Source organism: Tamandua tetradactyla, chromosome 7 (genome assembly GCF_023851605.1).
Source record: "Tamandua tetradactyla isolate mTamTet1 chromosome 7, mTamTet1.pri, whole genome shotgun sequence".
NCBI lineage: Eukaryota > Metazoa > Chordata > Mammalia > Pilosa > Myrmecophagidae > Tamandua > Tamandua tetradactyla.
In genome coordinates this window covers 118,295,529-118,308,257 of record NC_135333.1, presented here as the reverse complement: position 1 = coordinate 118,308,257, position 12,729 = coordinate 118,295,529, and the positions used below count along the sequence as shown (strand labels likewise).

At 36.6% G+C, this 12,729-nt stretch overlaps 1 pseudogene; it reads left to right on the top strand.

Annotated features, from left to right (window-relative positions):
- The window catches only part of LOC143690615 (52 kDa repressor of the inhibitor of the protein kinase pseudogene), a 427,237-nt pseudogene that overhangs the window by 253,514 nt on the left and 160,994 nt on the right, over positions 1 to 12,729 (top strand).

Below are 12,729 nucleotides of genomic sequence, written 5' to 3'. Positions count from 1 at the left end.
ATGCAAGGATGGTTCAACACAAGAAAACCATTTAATGTAATACAGCACATTAACAAATTGAAAGGGAAAAATCACCTGATCATCTTGATTGATGCTGAAAAATCATTTGACAAAATTCAGCATCCTTTTCTCATAAAAACACTCCAAAAGATAGGACTCAAAGGTAACTACCTCAATACAGTAATGGGAATATATGAAAAACCAATAGCCAGCATCATACTCAATGGAGAGAGACTGAAAGCCTTCCCCTAAATTAGGAATGAGACAAGGATGTCACTACTATTATTCAACATTGTGCTAGAAGTTCTACCTAGAGCAATCCAGCAGGACAAAGAAATAAAAGGCATCCAAATTGGAAAGGAAAAAGTAAAACTCTCATTATTTGCAGATGAAAAGATATTATACTTGGAAGATCTTGAGAAATCTATAGCAAAGTTTCTTGAGGTAATAAACAAATTCAGCAAGGTGGCAGGATATAAAGTTAATGTGAATAAATCAGTGATATTTCTATGCACAAGCAATGATCTAGCTGAGGAGTCAGTTAGGGACAAAATTCCATTCAAAATAGCAACTAAAAGAATCAACTACTTTGAAATGAACTTAACTAAGGATGTAGACTTGTACACAGAAAGCTACAGAACATTGCTAAAAGAAATCAAAGGAGATTTAAATAGGTTAAAAGACATTCCCTGCTCATGGATAGGAAGGCTAAATAAAGTTAAGATGTCAATTCTGCCCAAATTTATCTACAGATTCAATACGGTACCAATCAAAATTCCAGCAACCTACTTTGAAGATGTGGAAAAACTAATTACCAAATACATCTGGAAGGGAAAGAGACCCTAAATAGCTAAAAGCATTTTTAAAAAGAAGAATGAAGTGGGAGAATTAACACTCACTGACTTTAAAACCTATTATAAGGCCACAGTGGCCAAAAGAGCATGGTACTGGCACAAAGATAGAAGCATTGGCCAATGGAATTGAATTAAGAGTGCAGAAGTAGACCACTATGTCTGCGGTCAACTGATTTTTGACAAGGCGCCCAAATCCTCTGAATTGGGACAAAATAGTCTTTTCAATAATTGGGCATGGAAGAACTGGATATCAACAGCCAAAAGAAAAGAAGACTATCTTACACCCTACATAAACATTAAATCAAAGTGTTAATGCACCTAAATATAAGAATAGCACCATAATGCTTCTAGAAGAAAATGAAGGGAAACATTTTTAAGACCTAGTAATAGGAGGTAGCTTCCTAAGTTTTATACCCAAAGTATAAACAACAAGAGAGCAAATAGATACATGGGAACTCCTCAAAATCAAATGTTTCTGCACCTCAAAAGAAAAGGTGAAGAGGCAGCAACCTCAATAGGAGAAAAGATTTGGAAATCACATATCAGACAAAGGTTTGATTTCCTGTATATACAAAGAAATCATACAACACGACAACAAAAGAATAAACAATCCAATTATAAAATGGGCTAAAGATATTAATAGACTGTTTTTCTGAAGAGCAAATAGAGATGGCTCAAAAGTACATGAAGAGATGCTCATTTTCATTCGCTATAAGGGAAATGCAGATCAAGGCTACAATGAAATACCACCTCACACCTATAAGAATGGCTGCTATTAAGCAAACAGGGAACTATAAATGCTGGAGAGGATGTGGAGAGACTGGGACACTTATGTACTGCTGGTGGGAATGTATAATGGTGCAGTCACAAAGGAAGACTGTTTGGTGGTTCCTTAGGAAATTAAATATCAAGTTGCCCTGTGACCCAGTAATAGCACTAATTGGTGCATACCCAGAAGAGCTGAGAGCAATGACACAGACATTTGCACACCAATGTCCATAGCAACATTATTCACAATCACCAAAAGATGGAAACAAACAAAATGCCCATCAATAAACAAGTTGATAAACAAAATGTGGAATATACATATGATGGAATATTATGCAGAAGTAAGGCAAAATGACAACCTGAAGCCAATGGCAAGGTGGATGAGCCTTGATGACATAATGCTGAGTGAAATAAGCCAGACACAAAAAGATACATATTATATGGTTCTACTTTTATGACCAGCATAAAGGTATAATCAGAAGCTTATAATACAGAATATAGGGGACTTAGAGATATATAGAAGCTAGGAATGAGGAAACTGCTAGCTATTGAGGTTGAACGTCAATGTAAGAGAATAGACAGGAGTGAAGGTGGTTCTCTAGTGTGTCTATAAGTAATATTACCATATTGAAGATGAACAAGATTGAAAGGGGTTGTATAGACCTATGGGTCCCACTGTTTAACACTAGAATATGAATTAGTTCTTGCAAGAATTACTTCAAAGATATGATTCATGTACAAAGAGTGTTTAAGTCCAGGGTACAAGAGAAAACTGCTATTGCATGCTATGAGCTATGTTCAAAAGGAAACCATCAGCACTACCACAGTAACAGCAAAGGTGAATAATGGGGGTAGGGACAAGAGTTAAAGAGGGGGTTTCAATTTCCTATGTGTCAAGGGTGTGTTTATTGGTTTTCTTCATCTTGGGAATAATGAAATTGTCTAAAATTGAGGATGTTGATTGACTGTGGACTTTGGGTAATATACATGATGCTCAATGTAGGCAGGTGGCTAAAAGATGTACTGACTGAGAGGTAGATAGGTGAGCAATGGTGTATACTTATGAATAAAAGTTGTCCTGCTACAAAAAGGAAGAAAGTCATGAAGGATGCAATGATGTGAATGAACACATGGACATTTGGTGAGACAAAATAAACCAGGAAAAAAACAACAACAATGGTATGGTAAACTTTAGAAAATGCTTATAAGAAAGCAGAGGCCTACATTGTAAGCTTTTAGAACAGACACATTAACTAAAAAATGTTATTATTATTTCTGGATTTCAAGAGGTTGTTATATACATATAACCTGATACTTAGTGATAAAAACAAAGCTGAATAGGTTGGGGTTAAAGTAATTCAGAACATAGGGGTAAGGAAGACAATGTCTATATTTTAGAACCACAAATACTCTTTAAGACCAATGAGAGAAAGGCTTATTTTGTCTGGAACTGAAATTTTCTGTAGTGCATAGTCTAACTCAACCTATTTGTATAGCTCATTTGAACAACTGAAACACAGGGAGCCTAGAATAAGAAAGAGATCCTTTAATTCTGTATAGTATTGTAATGCACAGATACATCTTAGAGTATATTAAGCAGATAATAAAAAAACATTGGCAAAGTCCCTTGAGGGATGGGGGAAAGAATATAGAACTATTAAACATTAACATCAGGGAATCCCCTGATACTGTGTCAAACTTTAGGGACACCCAAATCAATAGGCCATACCCTTGATCATGAGACTTACTCTCGTGAAACTTATGTATGTAGCAGAGATGCTTAGACTGCCTATAGGCATGCCTAGGAGTTACTTCTGGAGGACCACTTTTGTTGCTCAGATGTGGCCTCAGTCTCTCTAAGCCCAAATCTGCAAGTGAAATCATTGTCGTCCCCCCCCCCCCCAGGACACGACATCCAGGGATGAATATCTCCCTGGTGAAATGGGAGATGACTCCCAGGGGTGAATCCAACCCTGGCAACATCGGATTAACAATTCCATACTAACCAAAAGGGGGGAAAGAAGTGTAATTAATAAAGTATCAGTGGCAGAGAGAGTTCAAACAGAATCAAGAGGCTACTCTGGAGGTTGCTTTTATACAAGCTTCAGTTAGATCTTGCTACCTATCATTACCTGCCAACCCCCAATCAGCACCTTTCCAGCCAATCCTAAAGAACACTTAGGGCAATTTATAAGATTCTACAAGGGTTCCATGCACTAGAGTAATTTTCCAGAAACCTACAACCTCCAGATGGGTCCCTGGTCCATCTAAGTCCTGAATCCAAGCCCGGTCTCTGAAAACATCAGATAGTTCCATCTCCCTACCCCATATTATTGACAGACCATCCAATGTCAAAAATTTAGAATAGGCATAGCCCAAACACCCCTAAAGAGAGGGAAGGAAAGATCAAAGGTGATGGTGGAGTTATACAGAGAAGATAGGATTTAACAAATGAATATGAATGCTGAATCATTAAACTGATATTTCTTTTAGTCTCCAATATCTTAGAGCAGCTAAAAGTAAAACCCTACAATTGTGGAATTGTAACCCATGTCAAATTTTGAAATATGTTCTACAACTAGTTGTGGTGTTGTGCTTTAAAATGTATTTCTTTTTTATATATATGTTATTTTTCACAAAAAAAAAGAAGTAAAAAAAGTCAATTATGATGATGAAATATTTAAGGTTTCTAGCCTCCTGCATTCTGTAGCAGCTAGAATGAAAATTCTCAGAGGGTCATATGGTAGCCCATGACAAACTCCAGGATCTGTCCAGTAACTACTTGTTAAAGAGTGCTTTGAAAACTACTGCTTTTTTCTTTCTTTGCTTTGTATATATGTTATACTATACAATTTAAAGAGTTAAACAAAAGCCTTGAACATATGTTGGAAATGAAAAGATCAAATAAATCAGTGCCATCCAGATCTGAAGGTGAATCTGGGTCCATGAGTAAGAATGATCAGAAGTTCACACACAAGCCTCAGCATAAATATTCATATCTCATACACTAGATATGATTAAGGATAAACTACATTTGAAATGACTCTGTAACATCCAAAGAGTAAGTAGATACCTCTGATTTCACTTCTTGCATTCTTTGAGAGACTTAGATGATGATTTTCTCTATAAAATATATTTAATCTTGTTTACAAAATTTAAAAGATATAAAAAGTTAACTGAATGGTTTCAAGTAAAAGCAAATTTTCATGACTTCTTAAAATGCAATTTCATTCAGATATATTCACACAGCAAAAACATCCATTTAAGCACATGATCAGTGGCTCACAGAATCATCAAATAGCTGTGCATTTTCACTACAATCAATTTTAGAACATTTTCATTACTCAAAAAAAAAAAAAGGACAAAAAGGAACTCCACAATGCTTATCTCCCATTATTTATTCATTTGTCTTTATCTCATTACTCATCTGCCCATATACCAGATAAAGGGAGTGTCAGTCACATTTCCCAAACATGTGGTGTGCCAGTTTGAAACCAATATGTACCCCAGAAAAGCTGTGTTCTTTAACCCTCATTCAATATTGTTTGGTGAGATCTTTTTGATCAAGTGGTTTTCATGGAGATGTGACCCATCCAATTTTGAGTGTGACTTTGATTATGTGTTTTCCATGGAGTCTACACCTATTCAAAATGGGTCACTTACTGGAGTCTTTTAAGAGGGAGCCATTTTGGAAAAAGTTTCACAACCCACACAGCCAGGGAACTTTGAAGCTACAGAAGAAAAATGCCCCCAGGGAAGCCATTTTGAAATGAGAAGCCACAAGAAAAACTAGTAGATACCATCATGTATTTTCCCAGCTGACAGAGAAACATCCCAAACATCATCAGCCCTTTCTTGAGTCAAGGTATATTTTTTCTGGATGCCACAATTTGGACATTTTTATAGCCTTAGAACTGTAAACTTGCAATTTAATAAATTCCTTTTTTAAAAGCCATTCCTTTTCTGGTATTTTGCATTCTAGCCACTTTACAAACCAAGACACAAGGGTGCACAACAAAAGCTATATAGCTAAATCATCATCAGCAAGAATCAGTCTACTGGATTACAGTTCAACAGCTTCAGGTATTTCCTTCTAGGTTTTTGATACACTAGAAACTAAAAACGAATATCTATACAATGTGTAAGAATAATCTTCAGAATGGCCTTTCAACTCTGCTTGAAATCTCTCAGCCACTGAAACTTTACTTTGTTTTATTTCTTTTGACTCTTTTGTTCAAGAAGTCATTCTAAATTACACAAAGCCAGGGACAGGCTCATTCTTAGGAGCCATGTCCTACATAGGGGGGAGGGTAGTCAGTTTTTTCAGAGTTTTCTAAGAAATGCCACAATTGAACATTAAAAGAGTCTCTCTTGGGTGACACTTAGGCGTAATTATAAGTTGGCTTAGCTTCTCCATTGCAAGAATAAGTTTCATATGGGCAGGCCCAAAGGGCAAGGGCTTGATATATTAAATCGGGAGTCCCTAATGTTTGCAAGAATATCAGGAACTCCCAAAGTGGGTAAGTTTAATATTTTCATATTTTGCCCAGTCCATCAAGTGGCCTTTGCAATGATCTTTACTTTTTCCCCAAAATATTCTGGGATTTATCAGTGTATTACATTAACCTATACAAAATAACAAGATCTCACTCCCTATTACAGGCTTCTTGTAATTATGTTGATTAAATAAACTGGCCATACAGGTTAAATTAGATAGTATGTTACAGAAAATATAAATTTTGTGCCAGATAAACATGTCTTCCTTTGGTCTCACACAGAAGTTGAAGTTTTAAACAACAGTCAATATCATCCATTACACTATTCTGATTTTACTTTAGCCCCAATTAAGTCGATTTCATTCATATCTCCATTTGAAGTCTGATATCTTTTCTCCTTATTTAAAAGTTGCAGTGTGGATTAACTTTCCAGTCAGCAGTGCTGACTTTCAGACATGCAGAACTCTAACTCTGAATCTCAGGTGTCACACAGATACCTAAAATTCCAGAGAAATACCAGGTTATGCATAAAGAGCGCAGAATGTCAGAATTCAGAAATAAAATTACAACTCAAGAATAGATGTGACTGTTGTAAGAACTTAGGATCTAAGAATCTTTACAATAAGCCTTATTGAACATTCTGTACTCCTTGATTGTCAATTGACAAATCTCTGCCCACATTTCGTACCCTGATAACCTATGCTTTTGAACTCAATTCTCATTGTTTGATCATTATATTTAGTTTATATTAGTGAGATCCTATAATATTTGTCCTTTCATTTCTGCCTTATTTCAACTCAATATAATGTCTTCAGGCCCATTCACCTAGTTGCATGCCTCACAACTTCATTCCTTTTTGTAGCCACTCAATATTCTGTTGTATGTGTACACCACAGTTTGCCCTTCCATTTGCCCATCGGTGTACCCTTAGGCCACTTCCATCCACTGCATCTGTGAATAATGCTGCCATAAACACAAATGTTCATTCATGTCCATACTTTCAGCTCTTTCAAATAAATACCAAATAGTAGGGTTGCAAACTCATATGACAACCCTAAACTTAGTCTCCTGTGGAGTCTCTACACTGATCTCCAGAGGTTCCACACCATTCTACTTACCTACCTCCAGAGAACAGCTATATCTCTCTCTCCACATTTTCTCCAGAACATGTACCTTTCTGTTTATTTTTAAAACAGTTTTATTCACACACCATATAATCCTTCATAAGTGAGCAATTAACAGCTCTTGATAAAATCACAGTTATGTATTCACCATCACATTCTATGGAAACATTTCCATTTCCTCCACAAAGAAACAAGAAGTGGAAAAATTAAAATAAAATAGTTTAAAAATTAATAAGAAAAAGAAAAAATAAAGAATAAAAAATAAAAAGGAGAAATAACAATAATCTCCTATCCCCTCCCTTGTATCCCCCCTTTTATTGACATTTAGTTTTAGTATATCATCTTTGTTACAATTAATGGAACACTATTACAATGTTACTGTTAACTATAGAGCCTCATTTGCATTGATTGTATTTTATCCATATATATCCAATTTTTAACACCTTACAATAGTGACATTCATTTATTCTCTCTCATGTACAAGCACTCTTATTTTTTTACATGTAACCACCACCATCGACCACTCTAAGTTTTTCTGAGTGATACAGTCCCAGTTTTTATCCTCTCTCTTTCCTTCTGGTATCATACATACTTCTAGCCCTACTCTTAAAATATTCAAAGTCAGCTTTGTTTATTATAGTTACAATGTTGTGCCACCACAAAATAATATTGCACTATCTATTTCTGGATCTTTAAAATCAATCCTTGAACATTTTGTACTCCTTCAGCATCAAATGCCCAATCTCTACCCTCTTTCCACATCCTGATCACCTGTGTTCTTAACTACTCTCAGAGTTTATTCATTATAGTTAGTCTATATCAGTGAAGCTATATAGTATTTGTCCTTTTGTTTCTCACTAACTTCACTCAACATTATATCCTAAAGGTTCATCCAAATTATTACATATGTTATGATGTTATTCTATCATACAACTGTGTAATATTCCATCATATGTATATACAAGTTTGTTTATCCAATTGTCCACTGATGGACATTTGTGCTTTTTCCATCTCTTGACAATTATGAAAAATGCCACTATAAACATTGATGTGCAAATGTCTGCTTGTATTCAAGCCTTCAGTTCCTCTGAGTCTATACCTAGTAATGACATTGCTGAATCATATGGCAATTCTTTACATAGCTTCCTAAGGAGCTGCCAAGCTGCCTTCCAAAGCAGTTGCACCATTGTACATTCCCACAAACAGCAAATAAGTGTGCCTCTGCTCCACATCCTCTCCAGCCCTTGTAGTTTCTGATTGTTGTAATAGCCATTCCAGTAGGTGTGAGATGATGTATTGTACTTTTTATTTGCATTTCCTTAATGGCTAGTGAAACTGAGCAACTTTTCAAATTTTTTTTAGCTTAAACAAAAGAAATTTATTGGCTCATGATTCTGAGGTTAGGAGTAGCCCAAAATCAGGGAGTTATCAAGGGAATTCTTCCTCTCTGAGCACTGCTTATTCTGGTGTTGGCTGATGGCCATCCTTGGGGTTCCTTGGCTTATATCCCTGCCTCTCATAGTGCAGTCATGTTCTCTTTTCTGGGTTCTACTGACTTTTCAACTACTCCCTATGGCATATCCTATGTCTGAATTTCTTCTGCTAATAAAGGCCTCCAGTAATCAGAGTAAGGCCCACCCTCACTCATGGGGCCACACCTTACCTAAAACAACATCTTCAAGAGATCCCATTTGCAATGGTCCACACCCACAGAAATGCAGGCTAAGACCAAGGACTTGTATGTTGGATGGTACATATTTCAACCTACCACACCCAGTTTTGGTTTTTACCTAACACACCACACAGAGTTGGCTCACAGCTCTGCTTCCTGCTTCTGCCTTTTTCTGGAGCAGCCTGGCCACAAAACTTTGAGAACCACAGGTACATTTAGTTACTTTCCCCATCCATAGCATAACAATGAGTTCGCCTACTGACACAGGGTTCTCTCTTAACTATCCTTCTAATTTGAAGATTTACTTTTCCCTCACATCAGGGAAAGCTATAATTAAGTTTTCACAGATTTTTGAGTCTACTCAAATTCCAAGAGAGATACAGCTCAGTCTCCTACTTAATCAGTAAAAATTAAATTTATTTTTGCATAAAATACTTTATGATATCTCATTAACTATGTTAGTGAATGATCTAGTTTGCTAACTGCCAGAATGCAATATACAAGAATCAAAATGACTTTTAAAAATGGGAATTTAATAAATTGCAAGTTTACAGCTCTAAGGCTGAGAAAATGTTCCTGTTAAAAGAAGTCTATAGAAATGTCCAATTTAAGGCATCCAGGGAAAGATGCCTTGGCTCAAGAAGGCCAATGAAGTTCAACATTTCTCTCTCAGCTGGAAAGGCACATGGCAAACATGGTGGGGTATGCTGACTTTCTCATGGCTCTACCAAAAGGGACTCTCTCCAAAATGTTTCCTCTTTTAACGGATTCCAGTAAGCAACTCCACCTTCAATGAGTGGAGACACACCACCATGGAAATCATCTAATCAAAAGTTCCACCCACAATTGGGTGGGTCACATCTCCATGGGAATAACCAAAATGCTCCCACCAAGCAATACTGAATGAGTATTAAAGAACCTGGCTTTTCTGGGGTCCACCTCAGATTCAAGCCAGCATAGTGAATTACATATTCCCTCTTCCCCCATTCTTTTTAACATCATTGCTATCTCTAAAAGTTTCTCCTTTTCCCTCTAAAGATAACACATTTAGAGAAGCAGTATATAAGCAGTTTCACATAGAGTTTCCCACATTCCTCTTTGATAGAGTAATGTTGTGAAGGTAGACTAAAAACTGCTTAATCCTGCTAACAGAGTATTGCTTTTTTCTTTTATATATTCTTTAGTGCTATTTTTCTATTTTTGTTTGTTATTTGGGCAATGACACAAGTAGAAAAAATATGGGTATTGAATTTACGATAACTGTATTCTGCTCCTATTTCTAGGCAAGTGAAAATCCCCTTGAGTTCCATAGTCCCTAATTAAATGGGGCAGACCAAGCTGTATTAGCTGTCTAATATGTTAAAGCATAATTATTTAATTCACTTTTACTGAGATATGTTCACATACTATATAATCATCCAAAGTATAAAATCAATAGTTCACAGTACCATCATAGAGTTGTGCACTCATTACCACTATCAATTTTTGAATATTTGCATTTTTCCAAAAAACAAAATAAAAATAAATAAAGAAAAGAACACCCCAAAACATCCCATACCCATAGCCCCCCTAATTTTATTTATATTTTGTCCTTAGTTTTTTTTCCTCAGCTGTCCATACACTGGGTAAACAGAGTGTCAGCCACAAGGTTTTGACAATAGCAGTCACACGGGAAAAGCTATAAAGTTGTGCAATTATCTTCAAGAATCACAGCTACTAGAATATGGTTCAACAATTGCAGGTATTTCCTTCTAGCTATTCTAATACACTACAAAATAAAGAGATATCTATGTAAAGCATAAGAATAACCTCCAGAATGAGCTCTCAACTCTGTTTGAAATCTCTCAATTACCCCAACCTTTATTATATTTCCTTCCCCATTTTGGTCAAGAAGGCTTTCTCAATCCCATGATACCGTGTCCAGGCTCATCCCCAGGAATCATATCAATGTAAGCAGGAAGATTTCCACCCATGTGTGTCATGTCCCATGCAGGGAGAGAGTGGTGAGTTTACCTGCAGAGATGGCTTAAAGAGAGAAGTCACATTTGAATAATAAAAGAGGTACTCTGAGAGTGACTCATAGGCATAATTAGAAGTAACCTTAGATTCTCTGTTGCAGGAATAAGTTTCATAAAGAAAAGCCCCCAAATTGAGGGCTCAGCCTATTAAATTGGTAGTACCGAATGCTTGTGAGAGTATCAGCAATTCCCCAGGTGTGAAAGTTTAATTTTTCTGCCTTTTCCCCAGTCCCACAGGGGGGACTGTATTAGTGAGGGTTCTCTAGAGAAACAGAACCAGCAAGAGATATCTGTAAATATGAGATTTATAAAGGTGTTTCACACAACTGTAGGAAATGGAAAAATCCAAAATCCATATGGCAGGCTTTGAAGCTGGCAGCTCCAATGAAGTGTTTCAGCAAACTCCACAGGAGAGTTTCCCTGGCTGAAGAAGTGAAAATGTCTCTCTTCTTCCTTAAAAATCTTCAGCTAATTGGATTATCTTGCTTGTGGGAGACACGCTTATAGTTGATCACAGATATAATCAGCCACAGCTTCAATCAACTGACTGATAATTTAATGTATCAGACTTCCAGCTTATCAACCAACCACAAAATATCCTTGTAGCTGTGGTCAGGTCAGTGCTTGCCTGACTAGACCCTTGGGCACATAACCTGGTGAAGCTGACACCAGAATCTAACCATTATAGGGATTTTGCCTTTTTTATTCCCTTTCCAAATTACTCTGGGATGTATCAGAGCATCACACTAACCTGTACAAACCAATAAGATCTCACTCCCTACTTTATATTCCATATAATTATGGTGTTCAAATAAATTGACCATACATGTTAAATTAGATAGTGTGCGTGCCAGTTTGAAAGTATCATGTACCCCAGAAAAGACGTGTTTTAATGTAGATTCAATCTTGTCAGGGCAACTGTTTCTTTTAATCCTGATTCTGTAATGTAGGTTGGAATATTTTGATTAGATTATCTCCATGGAGAAGAAACACTCCCAATTGTGGGTTTCAACTTTTGATTAGATGGAGATGTGAATCCCTCCATTCCAGGTGGGTCTTGATTAACTTACTGGAATCCTTAAAAAGAGGAAACATTTAGGAGAAACCTGTGAAATGACAGAAGTCTTGGAGCTGACAAAGAGAGCAGATGTAGATGTTTGGAGAACAGTTGCTTCAGAGAAGAGAGACATGGATATTTGGAGATGCTTGGAGATGTTAACCATGAGATGTTAAGCAAGCCAGAACCTGGAAAGAACCAAGGGAAGCCAAGGGATTAAAGCCAGCCCCAGAGAAGCAAAGTGAGAACCCCCAAGGAACAGAGGTTGAAAACAACAAAGCCCAAGAGCAAGGGACAGCAGATGCTAGCTATCAATACTGTTGAAAATTCTGATTACTCCTTCAGCATTAAATGTCCAATCTCTACCCTCTTTCTATCTCCTGAAAACTTGTGTTCTTAACTTCAACTCTCAAAATACACTCGTCAATGCGATTTCATATTAGGTAAAACATATTATATTTGTCCTTTTCTTTCTGGCTAATTTCATTCAGCATACGTCCTCAAGATCTACCCTGGTTGGTGCATGCTTCATGACTTTATTCTACTTACTGCTGCATAACATTCCATTGCATATCTATACCACAGCTTGTTTATCCAATCATCCATTAATGGATATTTAGGCTGCTTCTCATCTCTTGGCAATTGTAAATATACTACTATAATCATCAGTGTGAAATGTCTGTTCATGCCCCTGTGTTCAGTACCTCCAAATATATACCTAGTAATGGGATTTGGGGATC